The 23,339-nt window shown below is 46.0% G+C and overlaps 1 protein-coding gene across 3 annotated transcripts in view; it reads left to right on the plus strand.

The window, feature by feature from the left end:
• CKAP2 (cytoskeleton associated protein 2) overlaps window positions 1-23,339 on the plus strand; it is a 223,050-nt gene that overhangs the window by 17,364 nt on the left and 182,347 nt on the right. The window lies entirely within an intron of this gene.

A 23,339-nucleotide genomic window follows, 5' to 3' on the forward strand; every position in this document is an offset into this window, starting at 1 on the left:
CCAGCGTGGCGGCGGGGGCCGTGGAAACCGCCGTGGAGGCGGTCGGGGAACCAGGCGGCATCAGTCCACACCTGCCCCCGCGGCATCCACCTCTAAACCCTCCTACTCCGTGCTTTTCGGCCCATGTGACGCCAGTGGGAGGCAGGGTTCGCCATCACCACTCTCACTGGCGCACTGTCACTTCGTCCGAAGGGGCTACTCCGTCCCCTTCGAGACGACTCCTCAAGCCATGCCACCGCAACACCACCGCGTTATCGGGGGATCACTTGCGGCTCCTGCAGGAGGAAGTTTCGGCCCTCTTGGCCAAGGGGGCCATCGAACGCGCTCGAGAAGTAGGGCGTGGTTGCTACTCCCACTACTTCCTGGTACCCAAGAAGGGCAAAGGGGGCCTACGCCCTATCTTGGATCTGAGGAACGTCAACGGCTTCCTCCGGAAGGAGAAGTTCAAAATGCTGACACTGGCTCAGTTCTTGGCTGCCCTAGACCCAGGAGACTGGATGGTAGCGTTGGACCTGCAGGACGCATATTTCCACATCCCCGTCCTGCCGGCCCACCGGCGTTACCTGCGGTTCACGGTAGGCCTAGAGCACTTTCAGTTTACCGTGCTCCCCTTCGGCCTTACCAGCGCCCCACGGGTGTTCACGGAGGTGATGGCGGTGGTCGCAGCTCATCTGCGCAGGTTAGGGGTGTCAGTCTTCCCCCTACCTAGATGACTGGTTGTTGAAGGCGGGCTCGCCCCAGACAGTCGTCAGCCACCTCCAGACTACGGCGGATCTCCTGCACCAGCTGGGATTTTCCCTCAATGTGCCAAAGTCACACCTGTGCCCCTCTCAGAAGCTCCTTTTCATCGGAGCAGTTCTCGACTCGGCGCAGTTTCGGGTTTACCTGCCCGAACAGCGGGTTCGGGATATACAGGCTCTGATTCCGATCTTCGGGCCGTTCTCCTGAGTTTCAGTCAGGTTGACGCTGCGGCTTCTGGGGCTGATGGCCTCCTGCATCCTTCTGGTGCATCACGCACGGTGGCGGATGCGGGCTCTGCAGTGGGACCTGAAGTTTCAGTGGGCCCAGCATCAGGGCAACCTGTCCGACCATGTCCTGATCTCGGAGGGCACTGCGAGACAGCTGCAGTGGTGGCTCACGGACCGCGATTGGGTCAACGGCAGATCCCTCTCCCTTCCCCAACCGGAGCACGTAGTTGTGATGGACGCGTCCCTCCAGGGCTGGGGAGGTCACTTGGGAGAGGCGGAGATCAGAGTCCCGGCTCCAGATCAATCTGTTGGAGCTGCGGGCGATTCGTCTGGCACTGAAGGCATTCCTCCCGTCTGTCCGAGGGAGAGCAGTGCAAGTGTTCACGGACAACACCACCGCCATGTGGTACTGCAACAAACAGGCTAAGTGCAAGTGTTCACGGACAACACCACCGCCATGTGGTACTGCAACAAACAGGGCGGAGTGGGGTCGTGGACCCTTTGCCAGGAGGCTCTGCGTCTCTGGCAATGGCTGGAACATCAGGGCGTGACACTGATGGTTCAACACCTGGCAGGTTCTCTGAACGCCAGGGCGGACGAACTCAGCCGTCGGTGCTCGATGGATCACGAATGGCGCCTGAACTCGGACGTGGCGCAAGGCCTCTTTCTGCGATGGGGAGAGCCTTGGTTAGATCTATTCGCCACCGAAGAGAACGCGCAATGTCATCAGTTCTGCGCGTTGGAATTTCCAAGGCGGCACTCGCTCAGAGACGGTTTTCGTCGCGAGTGGAGCTGCGGTCTGTTGTACGTTTTTCCGCCTAAACCACTTCTGCCCAGAGTGCTGAAGATCAAGCACGACCGGGCACAAGTCATCCTTGTAGCTCCGGACTGGGCACAAAGGTACTGGTATCCCGAGCTACTCAGTATGTCAGTCGATTTCCCCCGGTTCGTCTGCCTCTTCAGGAGGACCTTCTGTCGCAGCAGGGGACGATCCTCCACCCGAACCTGTCCAGTCTCCACATCCATGCTTGGAGATTGAGCGGCGACAGTTGAGGCCATTTGACTTGCCTCCTGAAGTTTGCAACATCATTCTGGCAGCCAGGCGTCCCTCCACAAAGTCGGTATATGCCTGCAGGTGGAACAGATTTGTGGCATGGTGCACAGCAAAGGCTGTGGATCCCCTCAATGCCCCTCTCTGAGGTTCTCCTCTTTCTTCTCTCTCTTGCCCAGCAGGGCTCTGCTCTGGGCACTGTCAAGGGCTATCTTTCAGATCTTTCAGCCTTTCTGAGGCTGCCTGACCAACCTTCTTTGTTCAAGTCCCCTATCGTTAATCGATTCCTGAAGGGCATCACTCATACCTTTCCTCCTGTTCCCTTCGTGAATCCTCAGTGGGACTTGAACCTGGTTCTAACGTTTCTGATGTGCGCTCCCTTTGAGCCACTTCACAACTGTCCTCTTCGCCTTCTTTCTTTGAAGACTGCTTTTCTGGTAGCCATCACCTCTGCCAGGAGAGTGAGTGAGCTCCAGGCTCTGTCTTGTAAGCTTCCTTTCAGTCCATCCGGACAAGGTTGTATTACGGACAAGGCCCTCCTTCCTTCCCAAGGTAGTCACGGCCTTCCACATTGGGCAATCCATCACGTTGCCCACCTTCTTTCCGCCTCCGCACCCCTCGAGAGAGGAGGAGAGGCTCCACCGTCTGGACCCAAAACGTGCGCTCTCATTTTATCTGAACCGCACACAACCGTTCCGGGTGGATGATCAACTCTTTGTTGGGTACGCGGGCGCTAAGAAAGGGAAAGCTGTGCACAAGCGGACTATCTCCCGGTGGATTATCTTGTGCATCCAGGCGTGTTACTCCTTGGCTAAGAAAGAACCCCCTGTTGGGCTGAGGGCTCATTCCACTCGAGCCACGGCCACTACAACTGCCTTGGGCCGAGGTGTGCCCTTGCAGGACATTTGCCAGGCAGCTACGTGGGCCTCGCTGCACACGTTTGCAAGACACTACAGGGGTGTGGAAATTTTACAAAAATCTACTTGGCCAATGGACAAAATGTTACAGAAATCTACTTGTCCTGGGAAGATATCTGCTTGCCTCACCTATTCCATAAATCACTGAGGTGTGTCTGCACAGAGATAACCTGCACGGCAATCAGTGCAACATACTTTGCAATATATACTTTCAATGCAAGTCCAATTTATGCAGTGCATGGTCACACCTTTTAATTCAACTATTGTACTGGATAGATGTACAGCATGTGTGCAGATGTGTCAGTGTGCACTGCACTCAATTATTAACCAGTATGCATGAGACAAATTTTCAAATTTAGAGAAATAGTACCTAAAAGCAGAGTGCAGGCTGGTAAGACTACATTTCCTGAAGCGTATTTGGCATAGACTGTGCCGGAATATGAACCTGTAGGGCAAAAGGGTGTTCTTCATTCTAGGGACAATTCATAGCTGTACAGTATAAAAAATACTCACATGTGATCATGCTCTGATAAACATGTGGAGGGGAATAACCACTTCCTGGCAGAGCTTATGAATTGTTTATGGGGCAGCAATAATCACATAGCAGAGGTGTTTAGTTCACTGAAGCAGTATCCACAAGTAAGAAAACACAGGAGAAAGTAATGGGCAGTTAAATCAATCTCCCCTTTTACACTCCTGAGCAGGTGTGGTATCATTATATTATTGTGCACTCACTGCTACATCCCCATATTCTTCTACCACACAAGGAGCATATGCAACACTGGCAGTAGCAGTACAGGGTTCTCTTGTGCACAGTAATGGTTAGTCATGGCACCAGCAGAGAAAGCTTCCCTAACATGAAGGGACGCAGATCAGCAATGGATGTGCAAGTTTGTCTCTCTGAGATTTGTAAAGATCTCTGCCACTTGTCTCTCTCCTTCCAGTGTCCCCAGCCCTCCACTGCCCACCGAAATGTGTGTTATCTTCAGGGAATTCCTGTAATTCTGTTTTAGGATATTGATATACAAGTATTGGGAAGCCTGGTGAAGGAAACAGTTTTAACGTTGCAGCAACTTGTGCAATCAGTTTCTTTATTTCAGAAGCTGAGCATCCTGAGGGTCCAAGGGATGATACTTGGATATTTGAAAATGGGCACATGCATAAAGAAGGCACAAAGACAGGACCCACATGAATAACACCCATTGGCAAATCATGTAGGGAAAGAAATGCAAACCTTTATGTCTATATAGGACAAATATTTACACAGGCGGAAGAGTCACTTTTCCTTAGATCTGTTATGGGCTATTTTTTACTGCTGACGTAACTGGGCAACAAAAAAGCAACACTACAGCGGTTGCATAAAATTCCCAGGTAGGAACATTGTATATTTTCACCCAGTTGTGAATAAAATAGGATTGTGAGACCTACAAATGCGTATTTTGATAATTTCTGCTTTATATTGAACTTGCTTCTTCAATTTTTGCCATTTTATATCGTTGCAAATGAAATATGGTCCCCCACTGGTGACTGGTCCCTCGTGCTTTATATGCAGAGCAACTCTAATTATGAGATTCTACAGCTGAGGAATTTTCCATATAATTTGCCATATAATCAACAGATGCTGCCTAAACGGCATATTTTAACAAAAAACTGTTTATACTAGCTCAAACAGATCAAAAGTTACTAAAAAGGGGGTAACATGTCCTGGCACACAATAAAAAGCCCATCACAAGTAGTGACTGGTCTCTTTTAAATTGCTATTGCTGTATTTGGGTCTTAATCTGAGACTAATGAGGCGAAACATTTATAGAGTGTTAACGTGTACAGATGTCAAAATAATGAAGTAATACTATCAACGAAAGTGAGCTGCATTATGCTACATAATTCTCATTTTTGTGGCAACATAATTTAGTCAACCCTACTGCGTAATTTAGACCTTCCCTGCCGCTTCATTACAATGGCTCTGCTTATTTAGCACAAACAATAGGTACAGGACACGAGAAATTCAACCAAATAAAGGTACAGGCTAACAGAAACGAGCCCTAAATGTGGAGAAAAATCAGTTTCTTGAAAGGATTAAGCCTGCAAGTATTGACACGGACGTGAGGCTTTTCCTCTGCAGCAGTGGCTAGATTGAATGATTAAGCGAGAAGCCGTGGAGCAAAGGGGGAGGTAACGGAATAAGGAAAAGGCAAAAAAGACTGTGGGGGAGAGTATTGGTAAAGGAGAACTCATCTTGGGCAAAAATGTGGACATTGCAACGTTTCAAACGCCAAGAGTGGCCCACATCTCAGTGAATAGTGTGAAATACGCTCCACATTTCCTGGATTACAAAGATACTTTCTGCCTTCAGCAAAATGTGGTGTTTTCTTTATTCAACTATAGCTTGATTTGCATAACACCAGGAAAACAATGCAAATTAAAAAATGCTTCCATTAACAGCACACGCATAATCCTGCAAGGCTGCATTTTCTGTAAGCCTGCCAGGTATTTAAAGTATTCTCGTTTGCTCCGTGCCCCCAAATGCGACCTTGTCCATAAAAGCAGAAACAAAGTAAAGGTCAAGATCGCTCTATTAAACTTCCTTTTATCGTGTTTTCACTCCTTACCAACGATGTACTGGCTCCATTGCTAGATTGTAAAAGGAGAGGTGACGACTTATTGTAAAATGTTAAGGTGCCACACATTTGACCTGACCCTGCTCCCACGCTCACGGACTCCAGATCATTGCGTGCAAAATCAATCACAGTTAACAACATTTTCTTAAAGCTCAGACCGCTGCAAAACCCATTTTCAGACGGACTCACCTTCTGGGGAGGCATACAGTGTGTCAGACGCCGACTTGTTGCTCCCGATTCCATGAAGTGTGCAGCAGCGCACCAAAGATAAGAGGCCTGCCTTGGACGGATCCCACTGGGCAGGGCGATCGAGCCACACAGCATTAAGCGGCAATGAAACCACCAGGTCACTAGGCCAACAGCTCTCGGTGCTGGCAGTGGAAAAGTGTTTCCTGTCTCGGCGCCCGCCCTTGCACCTTCGGCAGCTGAGTTCCAAAAGCAGGTGGGCTGCACCAGTGAGGAATCCGCGCTAGAACACGGACGTTTAGCGCAAGACTCTCCCAGCCAATCACTGGCTAGATAGCGCCCAGTCATGGCCTTCCAGCCAGTCAGTGGCCTCCAAAAGCATTCTGGCTACACTTCTGATTGGCTGTGAGCCCGAAAGGGCCCACAGCTCATATATTTTTAGTGATTCAATGTCTACATGTCCGTCGGACAAAATAGACAATAAATCTTCTTGCCCATTATAAAAATATACTTGGTTTGGGCGTCGGGCGATACGATTTCCCCACCCCTGCACTATTGCCTGGACAGTCAAGTCCGGAGGGACGGCTACTTTGGCCGTTCCGTCCTCCAGGACTTTCTGGTATGATTATTGGTTCGCAGACCCACCACCACGGGGATGGTATTGCTGGGGTATCTATTCTAAGGTATGGAATCTATCACTAACGTGTCTCTTTCAGATGCACAAGTTACTACTTGTGCAACGATATATCTGTAAGAGACATTAGTTAGTGATAGATTCCTTACCGACCCACCCATCCTCCCCGTTCTGCGAACCGATATCTAGGGTTAAGGTCATCCCCTTTCACGGCCCTAGTTTCTTGGGACCAGTGTTGGTTTTTGTCATGGCTCTGCACTTCTGGCGCGGAAAAGCTGTGGCTAAGAACGGACGTCAGCACGCGGAGGTGGCGTCTAAGTACTCCGACGTCATCACGGCGCCCACGACGCCGACGACTGACGCGGAGCCGCAGACGACGCCTACCGACGAGCAAGGGTACTGCTACGCAAAAGTTTCCGGATCCAGTCTGACGCCTGGGGATATTCTAAGGTAAGGAATCTATCACTAACTAGCTGATAACCTTCCTAATCCTATATTACTCCTTATTCTGTGTTTTTTAAAAGAGATAAAAGGAAGATTATTATACCTGATTTTAATATATTAATTCTATTTTCCCTACAATGTCTCTTAATCCAGATTGTAAGCTTGAATCAATGGTCTCGAAGGCCATGGACCGAGCTATGGATTCTTCTAATGAGATAATTCATAAAAAACTTGAAATGCTGTCAGGGGCACGGCCCTCTACCAGTACTGCGCATACCTTTGGCGCAAAAGAAGGGGCAGATAAGGCCCCAAAGAAAAGAGCTGCAGAACCTCAGCCTTGATCTGACTTCCTTAGGAATTTCTCTTCTGAGCCAGAAGCTAATGTAGTCTGCTACATGTTGGGGAAGGAAACCATTCTGGGGACAAAGGTTGTTTGATTAGCTAGGGATCAAACATATTCTCCCCAAAGGGGTCGGTAATGTCCATTTTTGAGCCTGAGGGCTTACTTGCCTCTTCAGAGCTTCCCAATGTTTTGTCTCCTAGGTTCTCATCATCCGAGTCAAAGTTTGATGAACAGGAGAGAACTATCTCTGCTTCATCCTGCTCATCGCTGTTCATGTGTATAGGGGATTCAGAGTTTGTCTTCCGGCCTTCTGTGATGTCAGAGGCATCATTCTCGTCACCGCCTGAGAAGCGTGAATCATGTGTTTTTCCTGTTTTCTTAGACTTTTTAGCAGTATCAACAGGGTGTTATGCTTCATCTCTTTTCTTTGGGGCCTTAATTGCCCCTTCTTCTGCGCCAAAGGTATGCATAGAACTAGTAGAGGGCCATGCCCTTGACAGCATTTCAAATTTTGTATTCATTGTCTCACTAAAAGAATCCATGGCCTTAGAGACCATTGGTTTAAGCTTACCTTCAAGGTTGGAATCTGGATTAAGAGACATTGTAGAGGAAATTTTAATTAGTATATTAAATCAGGTATGATATTCCTTTGTATCTCTATTTTGTATTTTTTTTTAAAAAAACACAGAATAAGGATTTAATATAGGATTAAGAAGGTTATCCGCTTTTTGTTTTATGACTATAAACTGGACAGAGATATAATAGGGGTGGGAAGGGTTTAATATTTTCAATTTGTTGCCGAAGGAGTGCAAGCCAGTAAAACTATATCCGTGTTGCGTTGGTTCAACAGCAGCAACTAACAAATGTTGCCTGCTGTAGTTCTGACAACCACTCACGTCTCCTGCGTGCGTGGTTGTTTCCTATGGTCTTTCCTTCAATCTTTCTCTCCCCGTGTTGCGCGATTGAGATGCGCATCGCGTTGGGGAAAGGAAGGCTAATGGCATGCTGCAAGGAGTCGGGAGGACATGAAGGTATGTAGATTTTAGGCCGATGCAGCCTCAAAGACTAGACTATGTCCGATAGGGGCGCGCTTCGGCTTACAGGCTTGGCTCGTGCTCAAAGCGCTGCCAGGCAACGGTAAGTGAACGCGTCTTACAAAGGACCCATGCACATAACATTTTTTATTACTTTTTAATGATAGGTGGGTGCGCTGCGTAAGAGGAAGAAGGGCGTAACCAGTCAGAATAGAAAGGTCTAAAGCTCCATGGGGGAAAAAAATTTAAAATAAACAAGTTTATAGTTCTAATGAACAAGGCCTCTAAGACATTTTTAAAAAAGAGATATTGCATAGTAGGGTCAATAGCACCCAGTTATGTGATAAACGAGTACATGCAGGTAAACAAATAAATGGTATTAACACAAATGAAACCGCTTTATGTGGGGGGGGGGGGATCTGTGAGATCAGAAGTTGAGTTTCAACACCTCTCGGAGAGACAGTTTTCTCTTCATACTCTTTTAAGCATTTGACAACACAAAGACTTTCATTTAAAGAGAAGAAAGCGTAGAAAATTGAAAATTACATGGTTTTTGTAAGATATAAAAACAAACTCCCTCAGGTTGATAAACTCTGCTAGTAATATCTAAAGCCTTAACATCAGAGGTTCGTTTAAAAAAACTAAGTGAAGCAATACAGTAAGCTTATAAGAGATGAGAAAGGTTAACATTGTCACCCCAAGAGGATATAAGTAGTAAAACATTTCTTATGACCCATAAGGCCGTATATTTAGGGGTTGGAGGATTAAGAACCTGCATACTTCTCATAATTTTCTTTGTTAATATGTTTTGTCCCACCGAGACACCATAAACTAAGGAATGACCCCAGCTATTGCTGATCTATAGACATTAACAGTTCTGTAAGACAGGCCAGAAGCAAACGGTTCCGATAGGAAATTAAGTTCGTGAACTAAATCGATTGAAATGGATCGTAGTGTCCTTGAATACACCAGCACACCCATTTATTCCATGGCAGTCGATATGCCTTCCTTGTTCCAGATGCCCAAGACTCCGATATGAGTCGGAAAGCATCCTGCGAAAGCCCTGGGATTTTCCATTGTCGCCTGAAATCTTCCATGCTGTCAAAATCAGTAGACCTTGGTCGATGAGATTCGCCCTCTGGACCCAGAAGTACTTGCTTGAAAGGCGGTATTAGAATTGTAAAGTCTACAGTCCTCTCTATAATGAATGGGAACCATGCCTGTTGCCTCCAAAGAGGCTACCATGTTCTGTATGTAATGACTGGCATGCAAGAGAAGACATGGAAGCCTGACAAACGGTGGGAAGGCATATGGCTTTAAGCCCCGCCAGTCCTGGAGGAAGGCATCCACCCCTCATGCTCGAGGATCCGGCTTCCAGCTGAAGAAGCTCTTTAACTGAGTGTTCAGTCTGTCTGTGTTAAGATCAGTCCCGAACAGACCCCATCCGTCTTGGATTAACATATACTCCTCTGACTAGTTTCCAGTTGCTGTAATCCTTGAGAACCAATCTGTGATGCCATTGTTAAAACTAGGAATGTGCTCTGCTGTAACAGAAGGTTGTCGCTGTTTCTATTTTTGGTGTATAGTGTGGTTCCTATATTCCCAATAGGCTTCTGCGCATTGGAATAATATATCCTATAGATTTGATGTACAACTTAGGTCGCTATTGAATATACTAAACTTAATTGTGAGTGCCAGCTAGCTCCGAGGTCACTAGAAACTTTCTTGAATTCACAAGAAGGGATTAGTTTCTGACATTCGCATAAACATGACAACTCTAAGAGCATTGTATGGTTTCTAAGCCATTTAAATATGCCTACATAAATACACAGGCTAAAATACTCAGCTGGTGCTTCTAAAATACGCCTACCCCAATGTACCTAACCTAAGTCTAGTACGAGGGAGGAAGAAAGTATGGTCTTTTGCATAGGTTTAGTTTTGCCAATAAACTACCAAAGATTTCTCTAGGAATGAAGGAGGTCTGGTATCTTTGTCTCGGGGGCTCGATTTCCCAACACCCCACAAAGGGAGTCAGAAACACTGGAGTTGGATTTCTCAGCAGAGGACAGCTTCCTGATCAGTGCGTCAGCTCGAGAGTCTGCTTCCTTCGCTACTTGCTGTAGCGGGCATGTAAGTCGTCAAACTGCTCCGAACCACTGTGCTTTGCCATAGCAAGTCAAGGTATATTTATACCTTGAAGGTGTTTAGGAATGCCATAGTTGATGTAAAGTCGGGCATATGAACGTCATGAATGAACCCCTGGGGAATAGTTGTTCATTGTAAAACTGAGTTCTTAGAGAAATCAATATGCAAGCTTAAGCTGGGTTTCCAAGAAATCGTTGTGACGTTTGGTGAACGGATGGAAGTAGCCATGCCTGTATTTGGGTAGCATGGACTATGCCTAAATAAGGGCTTGATTTCTCTGCCTATATAAGGACAGCGTGATTTGTACTTGCATAAGGGCATGAATTGGGAAAATCCATTTGGGATCTAAAACCGTATACAACACCCACTCCACTTTTTTTATGTACGACTTCTACGACTTCTATGTTCTAAACACGTTATACATAGCTAAATATGTTGTGTTAAAACCCACCCAAAATGCATTGGTTGTACATGAAAAGAGCATTTGTGCTGTGCGCATTTAAAGCAATGTTTCATTTCAAGCATATAGTTGACATTTGAAAATGCCATCTGAATGAATCATGAAAATACATTTATGAAATGGCCCGTAAAAACAGAAGAAAAGGTGCTGAAACCATATTATATCATAATACATATAACTTGAGGTACAAGTTCCATTGCTTTGTTGCTTAGTCCTTCATTTTGCACTGCAGATTCTTCAAAGGTGAGGAGTCTCTCAGTTTGAACCTCTTGGAGAGTAGCCAGATTAGGGTGTATGCTACATTGGCGGAGCCCACTTGGCCTACTGCTTATGATCAGCCACATGATGTGGTTTGACCAGGTCGATGGACACAAACCTGTTCTCCTTCTTTCCAGCAAGTGGCGGCAGTAATACTGTTCTTGATCCGTGGATTGCTAGGACCGGTACTGGTTGTCTGTAAGAAGGCCCAAATTCCTTCTTGGCCGTGATCTTTTCTGACTAGATCCCCCAATCTTTGGAATCCAGACAGCCCTTGTTGGGACAGTCTGTTTCTCTTCAGTGGTTGTTGGCTTCAGGAACATGTTACTTTGTTTAATTCTTATTTCATTTAAGTCTTGCAAAACAGCCAAACTATCTTTGATATCAAAGGGTTTTTGTTCTACCACTGAAATCTGACAATCGAGGTCCGATATTATCATTCTGGTCCCAAAAAGGACTTCCTATGGAGTGATACCCCCTAGAGAACTTCTTGGCAGATTATTAAGACTACGTTGGACACTTATTAGATGTTTGACCCACCCACCACCCGAGCCTAATACTATGTACTAGAGTACCGCAATGCAACTCCCAGATTGGCCATGGCCTCCTTGTAAGCTCGAGAGCTAAATGCAGGACCCTAGTCAGAACGTAGCGTGCCGACTGCGTATGTGACGATGAAGACTCTTAAATCTTTTATAACAGTTCGAGCATCAGCCGAGCGCCGAGGCCACATCCAAATGAATTTCGTCAATTGTGGGACTGCATTTGTCCACAAGGATGTCTGCGTGTAGAAAGTCTAATGCTGTCTAACAATGGTGTCTGTACTGGGCTGGCTATGCTATAGTCGGGTATCTGGCGGCTTTCTGTGCTGCGATCTCTATTGCAGCCTCTGCAGTCAATGACCAACATGTGAATGTGATCATTCATTCCTGGCCTCCAGTAAGTCTATTTAACAGTTAATATTGTTTTAGAGATCCCTTGATGTATCGGACCATCTCCCAAATGTGCTTTGTATATCAAAGCTACGCTACGTTTCCTGTTAGGAATCGCTCTGCCCCCCACTCCAGGGATTCGCTCAAAAGGAACAGAGTTTGCGTCAATTATATGAGTATTTGAGTGGAAACTTATTTGGTAAAGCTGCATCGCTGCCTTTGCTTGTGGTATTGATAGCTAGCATTATTTTGCCGTCTATATTTTTTGTTTTTGAACAAGTGATTGCAGCTACGGAAGCCATTTGTACAGCTGCCTTCGCGGCTTCATCAGCCAATGAATTCCCTGCAACGTGAATGCCATCACGTTGATGACTCTGTCTATGTATCACATGAGTGTTTTGTAGTCCCTGTCGTGACTCTACCTGTTCCCAAAGCAACTTATGTTTGATTGTGCCACCTTTTGCATCTTTGGGAACGTTTTGAATCCAGTTCTGCAAGTATTCATTGTAAGATTGAACACAATAATACGAATCGCACACTATGAGTGTGGGAAATTCACCATCAGTATTTTCAAGCTCCATCTTAAATGCTTGTAGTTCAGCTTGCTGAGCTGAACAGTCTCCTAGAGATTGTGTTTGTGACCATAGGTCGGAATTTGCTATCTCGCCAACATCCTTTAACGATTGCGCATGCAGCACTATAAGCTTGTTTACCCCCCTCCCCCCTGTAGCGGGCTGTGCTGATCCGTCAGTATATATTATACATTCATATTTCTCTAGAGGCAGAATTTCAGTAGGCGGAGGACATTCTTGTTCGTATTGTAGAAATTCTTGGGTTTTCAGATATGGATCACAAACTTATTCAACGTCTGTTGCAGCAAGAGAATTAACCGATTATATATCTATCTTGGAGGGAAGGCTCGCTTTTGTCACTGCTTCTAAGGCAGGTACAGGCGTAACGACCAAAATACGCTTATGTGCGAGGGCTCTCTTTTTTTTTTTTTTTTTTGTTTTTTTTTTTGATACTGCAGTTTGAACCGCTGTCAATTTTTTCTGTAGAAGTGAATTTCCTTTCTGCTTGTGTGTACGAAGGTGATTTGTATGCTATTGGTACTTTTTCACCTTCGTTAAAAGTTAAGTATGTGAATCCGCATTGTCCTGGAATGATTCGGATCACAAAGTTGCGTATGTTTAGGCGAGTTTGCAATTGTTTTCTTGCTGACATGTCTGTTTGGACTGAACGTAAAATTTTTGTATGTTTTTGTGTCCAATTAACTGTTTTAAAATCAGGTTTGATTAATACGTAGAGGTTTAACCCTTTCTGCATAATTTAGAATGATAAGTTCTTCCAAAATTTAGGAAACCTAGAATTGACTACGTTTTCCAGCATTTTTGGAGGTTGGAGCAGCGCACACTTTTCTAAAAAGTTGGCTGCTAGGCTTTTTCCTTCACTTGATAACTCGTAACCTAGACAGGGCTCGACAAATCCACTCGACCGCTCTCATTTGCGAGGTTAATTTTATGAGGTCGAGCAATATTTAGGTCATACTCTCCCTTTCTGGCGAGTAGGAAAACATGCTAACTTTTGTCCTCCGTCTTTAAAAACGGAGTAAATGTGACAAGATAACAAGATTTAAAGGCTTTTTTATTGCTCACAAAGCAAATGAGCAATAAAGATACCTTTAAATCTGGTCACATTTGTTCCGCTTTCAGAGACGGCGGTCAAGTAGGTTACTGTTGGGTCGAGGAGATTTTTCAAGGTACTAAACCTGCAGGACTAGTAAAATCTTTCGAGCCCTGCTACAAGCAGGATGTTGAGATGGGCAATTCTTGATTTCTTAAAATTGAATTTATACCCTTCAGAGGCGAAGCCCAGTATAATGGTGGTCACCCTGTTCAAGTGTCTATCCAAATCATCGTATGTTAGGTAGATGTCCTCTACGTACGACAATGCTCAGTCATCATATATGTGTAGTAACTCTGTTACTCTAGCTGGAAATAACCCAGGACTATTCTTGAATCCCAGAGGGAGACGACAGAAGTGACGCTGGGTCCCCATAATTGAGACAGCGGTCAAATACCAACTTTCTGGTGCAATGTTTTGACAGAAGAAACCGTTAGAAATATCTAAAGTGGTTTTGTACTTTTTACGCACAATGGTATTCATTAATGCTGCACTGTGTGCAATTTGTACTGCAAAAGTTTTGCCACAAGAGTTTAGATGTCTTATCCAAAACCAGAAGATATGTACTGTCTGGTTTGGAGACCGGAAACAAAGGATTGTTCATTAATGAGGTGCATGCTTCAATTACCCAATGGTATTCAAGTTGATCTAATATCTTCTTGACCTGTTTTTTAGCTTCTTGCTTTAACTGGATACTGCCTTTGTGCGGTTGGTTGAGTTCAACAGGATTTTATGGTGAGGAGAATCCTCATCCCATCCCACATGATTTTTGTATAATGCAGGAGCCTGGGCAACTGCCCATTTCCTGGCATAGGTATATTTTAAATAAATTTGGAATATGGTTGGAGAAGACTGGCATAATTATGTCCTCGCCATGTGTGCGCTCTGACAAATTCTGGTGGCCAGTCTTGTTCAGCGAGAAGAATGTCATAACCCTGAGAGAGTTGCTCCCAAAAGAGTGCTCTTATTTTTCTTGTTAGATCTCCCTCCATCCGGAGTGTTACTTCATATATTTATGTGGGCAACTAATCCTGGAATCTGCAGTTTCAACTTCCACTGTCTCCAGATGATCCTTCAAGTTCTTGCGAGCTATGGTGACTTCTGCTGCGCTGTCCAACATTGTCTGAGCCCACTCCCCGTTCTTGGTTGTGTCCTAAAGATCCTCTGCATGTCTGATTTTAGACCTGCTACCTTCTTTTTGGTGAATTGAGGTTTCTTGTTTTTCTGAACGTGTTGATAGTCTTTGGACTTCGTGCGTTCTTCCTTGTGTTCTGTCTGGCCTCCTCTTTCGGATTTCTTTCGGAGCCCTTCAGAAGCTCTCCCTAGCGAGGGTACTGGGGCTGCGAGCGACTGTTGTGTTGTAAAACGTGCATCCTGATTTTACACTTTTAAACTGCATTTTTAATCCACTTTGTCAGCGTTTTTCACTCGTTTTTAAAACTGTCTGGAAATCTTTTCTGGGGGCTTCATAATTAAGGGGAAACGATATCTAGGCACTCTGACACCCTAAACACCTTTGTTCTCCTTTCAATTCCGCCCTACCGCTCCTTAGCTGATACGCGGCGGTGGGCGCCATCTTCAGTGAGGCAGTCGGGGAGAGCGCTCTAGTCGCGCACTACTCCCACCCTCCTATCTTCCTACATAATGTGCATAGCAACCAGACGGCGCAGCGGGCTGGCGCAGCGGGCGCGCCGAAGCCGCGCCGAAGCCGCGCCTAAGCCAAGCCCGTCTGCGCCCGTCCGCGCCAAGACCGCGCCAGGCGCAGGACAGGCTGCTCCCACTTCCCCTGCACTCAGGTACGACTTTACTGAGCTGCTGTCTATGCGCCCTTCCTTACCCAGTCTTTCCTGCTGTGTGCATTCCTTTTCTGACCACCTGGGTGGCCCTTACACATGTCTATCGTGTGGTTGGTCATCTTCCAGTCTCGCCAGCCCTATTACCCCCCCTCCCCCTCTTCCTCGGCATAAGACAACCTCCTTCAATGGCGGCCTTATCAATGCCAGATCCTTAGCCCGACATGGACAAGACATCTATGATCTTATCATAACAGCTAATCTTGATGCCTTGTTCATTACTGAATCTTGGTTGCACGATGCTTCAAATCCCGACCTTGCCACCGCTCTCCCCCCTGATTATTCCATCTTCAGGCGAGACAGACCCATCGGCCGGGGAGGCGGTTTGGCCATCATTGTAAAAAGTGCACTAAAGTGCCACACATTTGATCTGGCTCCCCTTAAGGATTGTGAATCCTTGGGATTTGTCATCCAAACTAGTTCCTCCTCCGCTTTTTCTGGAGCACTTGTCTACCGCCCCCCCCGGAAATGCCACTACTTTCCTGGACTCTCTTGATGAAACCCTGGCAGCCTTCCTTACCCATTATCCTACCTTCACTCTCTTTGGAGATTTTAATCTGCATCTGGAATCTGTAACTGATTCCCACGCTCTTAATTTCCGCCACTCTCTTGAGATTTTTGGTCTTTCCCAATTAGTTTCCCTCCCTACTCATTGTGCCGGACACACCTTGGACGGCATTTGCACTAACTTGACCTCTCTAGTTGCTTCCACCCCCGTGCCACAAATTTGGACAGACCACTGTCTCATTCCTTTCTCCATCAATAACAAAGCCTCGCCCCCCCCTCCCATTAAACTTCCTCACACCCCCTTTCCTATCAATTGGAAAAAGGTAGCTGAGTATATCAAACTCTATCCCCAACCAGGGGTACCACCCCCGTTCATCACGGGTGACGTGTCTCTAGACTCCACAAATTTCCACCTGTGGATTGAGAGTGTAATCTCTGCCAATTCAAAACCCGCCAACCAAAAACCTGTCCGAGGGAAAAAGAAACCTAATGCCCCCTGGTATACTCCGGCCCTCGCTGACTGCCACCTTAAGTGTAGGCTTTTGGAGAGAGAATGGAGAAAAACTTACGATCCAACGTCTAGATCCATCTACATTCTCCAGAGAAAGCAATACCTTTCAAATATAAAAAAAGCAAAAAAGGCATTCTTCACTCAAGCTATAGACTCTGCCAAACAGAAACAACAAACAATCTTCAATATCGTAAAATCTTTTACCCACCCCAAAGCACTGGCACTTGAAATCCCCCCCTCACAAGCCCTCTGTGATCAAATTGCTGATTTCTTTGAGGAGAAAATTAATAAAATCCACAAGGAATTCCCCCCGGCACCTATTCCTACCCAAGTGCCTGACACAACTATTCCTTCATTAAACAAATTTAAAGCAGTTTCCCTAATGCAAACGCATAAAGCCATACTAGCCTGTAAATCAGGTGCACCCACAGATTCCTGCCCCCCAGTTATCTTGCACCACCTTGTTGAGGCCGTTAACCCTCTAATTAACGCAATTGTGAACGAATCCCTTGACTCTGGTATTGTTCCTCCTGAGTGGAAGAAGGCCACAGTCAAGCCCCTCATGAAAAAGCACAATAAATCCCCCACTGACTTGTCTAATATGCGCCCTATCTCACTCCTTCCTGCGCTAGGCAAAATCACTGAGCAACTAGTTCATGAGGAACTAAAGAATTTTGTGGAAAATCATTGTATCTTACACCCACAGCAATCTGGCTTCCGCTCCGGCCATTCCACAGAGACCGCTTTGATTGAGTTGTCAGACACCATCAAGTTCTTGCAGGATGAGGGCAGGCAGGCCGTCCTCATCCTGCTCGACCTTACTGCGGCCTTCGACACCATCTCACATGTTGTTCTAATTAATAGGATGCGTGAGATTGGTGTCTCGGGCCCCGCACTGGCCTGGATAACCTCATTCCTGTCCAATCGTTCTCAAACGGTGTCCCTGGGCCCCTTTCTTTCCGATGAACGATCAATCATCTCGGGGGTACCCCAGGGTTCCATCCTGAGCCCCCTTTTCTTCAATGTGTATATGGCCCCCCTTCTCACGTTGATCGAGTCACATGGGATTCTCGTGACATCCTACGCTGACGACACCCAGCTTGTCGTCACCATCGATAAAAAACTTCCGCATGCTGCCATCAGATTCCAAAACTGTCTGTCAGAAGTCTTTTCTTGGCTTAATCTGCATCATTTAAAATGCAACAGCGCCAAAACAGAAATCATTCCCCTAGGCAAAGGCACTTTCTTCTCCCCCAAAGACTGGTGGCCTCATAACTCTGAAGCACCACCAAGCGCGGTTGCTTCAGCCCGCAACCTGGGCGTTCAATTTGACGCTTCCCTCAGCTTCGATGAACATGTGCGCATCACCGCTGGGCGCTGTTTCAGCCTGATCAGGCAATTAAAGAAATTTTTCAATTTTCTGCCCATCACAGCCAGGAAATCAGTCGCGGTGGCGCTCATCCTTTCCCGGCTGGACTATTGTAACGGCCTCTTAGCAGGCATCAAGAAGTCCTCTCTGAAAAAGCTGCAGAGTGTCCAACATGCAGCAGCCAGGCTTGTTTTGAAACTCCCCCGCAGGTCCTCAGCCTCTGCAGCCCTCAACACCCTTCATTGGCTGCCCCTCCATAAGAGAATCTTATTCAAGCTCCTAGTCACTGTATTTAAAGCAAACAGGGGCTTGGGTCCATCTTACCTGACCAAGCGCTTCCAGCACTACATCCCTATCCGCTGCTTGAGGTCATCTGGCGCCAATTTCATTTCGGAACCCCGCATAAAACTAAAATCCAAGGGTGGAAAGACCTTCTCCTTTCTGGCGGCTAAGGCATGGAACCGTCTCCCCCCCCAACCTTAGGCACGCTCCCTCAGAAAGCCTATTCAGGAAATCTCTGAAAACCTGGATTTATTCTCAGTCTGACTCCTCAGTCCTCGCAGCTATTTAATCCATGCACCCCTAGACGACCTCCTGTGGGCTTAGCGCCAAGATGCTCCCTCCGGAGCGAAAGTTAGCGCTCTACAAATGCCAATAAATATCAAATATCTTTCGGATTTCTGTGACGAAGTCTGAAACGTATGAGAGGAACGTGCATCAGAACCTTGAAATCAGTTTTTCTCAAATTATCCCTATTCCTGAGGTTATACCTCCTTTCAGAGGGCTTCTTTTTAGGAGACCTACCTCTAGATTGATAATGCTTCTCTTTAGAAGTTTGTTTAGTGTTCTCCCACTTCTTTTTAGAAGGATTAGGAGTGTTTTTAATAAAGACCTTTTCAGGACTTGACAGTTTAGGTTTCACGGGTTTCCCTCCTAGACTGTCTCTACCTAATTCTTCATAGGATTTTTCAATTCTCCTGGCTAATTCTTGAGGTTGCTTAGTTACATCGAATTCGCTTAGCTTTTGGTGGATCGCCACGGATGCTGCTTCACCTTTTAATATTCTTGTTGAAACCTGTTTGCAATCTTTCAATAATTTCATACCTAAATTTAAAGCAGGCTCTGCCCCGTATTCATTTTGAATCGTCTGTTTCAGGACGTCTGGTATTATCGCCATAGACTGAACACCATGTGTTTCAGTGCAGATTGCAGTAAAGACTGTACCCCAAGTGTCGCAGTCCTCCAGATGTGGTGCGATTTTATTTTTTTCCCCATTGGTAAACAGATTGTTAAAATTCAGTTTTTCTCGTGATGGGTAGTATCAGGAAATCATGCTTTGATTTGAGAAATCTTTTGAGCTATCCAGAATGGAATTTGTTCCCGTTTTTTTTTTTTGTGGGTAATTTACCAACGACTGAATGTAGAGTCTGCGGTGTAATTTTATTCGTATTCCCCTGGTAAGGGGGATATTGTGGAATCCTTATTGCCGGTTGGACTGTTAGTGTCCGCATGACATATTGGACCAATTGTCTATAGATTTTAATGAGCTCTTTGAGTTGAGCCAATAGTTCCGCATCTGACATTTCATTAATTTCAGTGATGTGATGTATAGCTGGCTAAGACCGGTCATGTTGCTCCTGGTCTACCTGGTGAACCGAGCCTGGTAATGTGATTTATGTTTTAGGGCGCCTTTAAACCAGAGCGCATGCACTCTGGTATGTTCATGGAATTTGAATATACTCACAAGGAATGTATTCAGTTAGTGGTTCATCATCTTTGTAGAAGTGAAACACTTGTGTTCTTGGATCTGCTTCAGGGAAGATTATCCACGAATAGAATACCTCTGTCTGGTGATATTCATGTGCCTATATCACAAAAACTACCCCACCACCTTCCTTAAATTTTCTGAAATGCTTATCGTATCCTCGTCGGCTTCAATAATGCCTGTATAGTCTAGAACTTGTAGGGCGTTATTGCCTGTAGCTCCACCGGTATCAGTATTGCCGTTATTCAACATTGTTTAATGAAAGTTGTAGAGCAAGTTTCAAGGAAACCAAGATAAGGTGCACAATATTTTGTAACACTTGGTCCTTCAACGTTGAACAACCCAAAAAGTAATGCATAGGATTTTTGTCCTACTCCGCTATGGCGGATACTTATCCTTTTACCCACTCCAGACGTCTGTTAGAGTATTACGGAAAAAGGGGTCTCTGAGAAAAGCACGACTAAGTTACTTTAGTATCTAGCGTTACATTAGTGCCTTACCACACGTTGGGCACCATGTAGTGTAGTTCCTATTTTCCCAATAGGCTCTGTGCATTGGAATAATATATCCTATAGATTTGACTTACGACTTAGGTCAGTAGGTCGCTATCGAATATACTAAACTTAATTGTGAGTGCCAGCTAGCTCAGAGGTGGCTAGAAACGTTCTCTAATTCACAAGAAGTTATTTGTTTCTGACATCCGCATAAACATGACAACTTTGTTTCCCTAGAACTGGAATAACTATCTTCAGAGTCGTGGAAACAATAGATAAGTATTTCACTCAGTCAATCGTGCATGCTTCATTTCTACAGAGTTGCAGAGAAATAGTGAGACGGGTGTTTTCAATAAAAGGTTTATTGAACAGTCTTCTATCTCATGCCTGAGAGGAGAACTGCTACAATCGACTGGACAGAATGCAAAGTATAACTGCTTAAGCTGGTTTTCCAAGAAATCGTTGACGTTTGGTGAATGGATGGAAGTAGCCATGCCTGTATTTGGGTAGCATGGGCTATGCCTAAATAAGGGCTTGATTTCTATGCCTATATAAGGACGGCGTGATTTGTATCTATATAAGGGCATGAATCTGGGGAAAATCCATTCTAGATCTAAAAAGGTATACAACAGGTGCACACTCCCTCAGAGGCGCATCTGCCTTTAAAGCTTTTATGTTAGGTGGTGGGCTCCAAGATATTCTTAGAGCTGCTGACTGGTCAAATGTAAGTATATTTAATTTTTTTTAATTTTAGAATAATCAATAATGTGATAACGTGCTTCACTGCATGAGCCTGAATCATGCCCATATTGCCACTTCCCGAGGTATGTCTAAAATTACTTATTTACTGTGCTGTCCTGACACCTTTGAGACCTACAAAAAAGACCAACAGACACTCCATAGATCAGAAAGGCGTTTAGCCATTACATTGACAGAATAGGTTACTAAATAGATGAATGTGTACCATAAGATAGGAAATTCGTCGGGGAATCATGTAGTTTTATAGGTGGTTCTGGTTTTAAAACGCTGTCATGAAATCCACCTCAGACTTGCATCTAAGAATTTTGGACTATTCCACTGGGAAAGCCTTTATTTCTGAGTTTGTCATGGGGCTCCTTGAGTGCCTCTGCATTCCCTTTATAAACAGGTCTGTTTGGATATTGTTACATTAGCTGAGCGCCAGCTTTATGTATTGAACTACTCCTGCCATGGTTCTTAGTTTACCTCCTTGCAGAGATTCTGGGAGTTCTTCATATAAGAGATCTGTATGAAAGTGTCCTTTTTAGAACCACCAATTACTTACTTTCTGCAACATTGTTTCCTATCTTCTGCAGATTCCTAATGACCTTACCACCTCCAACCGGAATCTTTGTTGGAGGACTATTAGTAGAACCAAACAATGCTGGGATCTTAGTCTATGGCTGCTTCGGAGATTTGGTAAAAGGAGTCTCCAGAATTGAGCCACTAGCACCTCTGGTGTCTTGTAAAAATCCACTCCATCAAATCAGGTGTTCGTTAAGCGCGACTACTCACCCGTAAGGGTCTCAAGGTGCTGTCGAAGAGCAAGGTTTTGAGACTTCTTGTGGAGATGGGGAGCAATGTGATCTGTCTGAAGTGGAGCGGAAGGTTGTTCCAGGCTCTGGCCCGAGGAAGGAGAAGGAGCGGCCTCCCGATCTGGTCTTTCTGGTGTGGGCGACCATGGCGTAGGAGAGCTGGGTTGATTGTAGGCTCCTTTGGGGTGCGTGGAATTTGAGTCTGCTGTTCAGGTATGCTGGTCCAGTGTCATGCAGGGCCTTGTGAGCGTGGGTTAGCATCTTGATGTTGACTCTAGCTTCAATGGGGAGCCAGTGGAGTGTGTGCAGATGCTGGGTGAGGTGGCAATGGCTTGGCAGGTTGAGGACCAGTCTTGCGGTGGCGTTTTGGATGTTCTGTAGCTTGCAGGTGAGGTTTTTGTTCCAGCATGGATTGCGTTGCCGTAGTCACGCCTGTTGGTGACCAGGGCGTGAGTGACTGTCTTTATGTGTTAAAGGGGATCCATTTTGAAGGTCTTGAGTAGGAGGCCGAGGGTGTTGAAGCAGGAGGACGAGACTGAGTTGATCTGGCGGTTCATTTTGAGCTCTGATTCCAGGATGATTCCCAGTTTGCATCCGTGGTCCGTGAGGTTGGGCGGCCTTCCGAGGGTGGGGAGGGGAAACCGGTTGTTTAAGGCATCTGGGTTTGGGACATGAGTACTTCAGTTTTGTTTGTTTAGTTGTAGGCAGCTGTTTTTAATCCATTTGGCAATGGCTTCCATGCCTTCTCGAAAGTTGTGTCTGGTGGTGTTGGGTTCGTTGGATAGGGAGAGGATGAGTTGGGCATGGTCTGCGTATAACACAATTTTGAGTCCGTAGGTTTTGACGATGGGGGCGAGCGGAGCCAAGTAGACGTTTAAGAGCGTAGGGCTGAGGGAGTACCCCTTAGGGACACCGCAGGTGGTAAGCGTAGGAGAGGAAAGGGGGGGGTCTGACCTGCTGCGTTCTGCCGGAGAGTAAGGAGTGGATCCTGTAGAGGGCCTTGTCTTAGATCCCTGCATTGTGGAGTCTACGTATTGGGGTGCGGTGAGATGAGGGCTGCTGTTTCTCCTTTGTCCAGTAAGGTACGGATGTTGTCTGTTGCGGCAAGGAGGGGGGTGTCAGACTGATACGAGTCGAGGATGTTGTGCTCTTCGAGGAATGTGGCGAGTTGGCTGTTGATGGCTTTCTCGATGACTTTCGCTGGGAACTGTAGCAGGGTGATTGGTCTGTAGTTTTTGTGTTTCCAGTCATCGGGAAACAAGGCAGTTGCCAAAGAGTGGTTGATGGTGTGGCAGAGCCTGGGTACGATGGTGTCAGCGGCTCTGTTTAAAATGTGGTGGGGGCAGGGGTCCATGGGGGGCCCCGGAGTGGATTGACTTCGTCTTCAGTGTGTCTTCGGTGGTGAGGGCTATCCAGTTGTCGATTGCTGGCTTCAAGGTGTCGGTGGTGTTTGGTGAGGTTTCAGTGTGTTGGTTGTCTTCGTCGAAGTTGTTGTAGAGGCTCTTGATTTTGTGGTGGAAAAGGTGTGGAGTTTGTCGCAGAGGTCTTGTGAGGGAGGGTTGCCGGTGGACTCGCTGGTGGGTTGGGCGAACTCCTAGATGATGTTGAGTTCTT

Source organism: Lissotriton vulgaris, chromosome 8 (genome assembly GCF_964263255.1).
Source record: "Lissotriton vulgaris chromosome 8, aLisVul1.2, whole genome shotgun sequence".
In the NCBI taxonomy this organism is placed as follows: Eukaryota; Metazoa; Chordata; class Amphibia; order Caudata; family Salamandridae; genus Lissotriton; species Lissotriton vulgaris.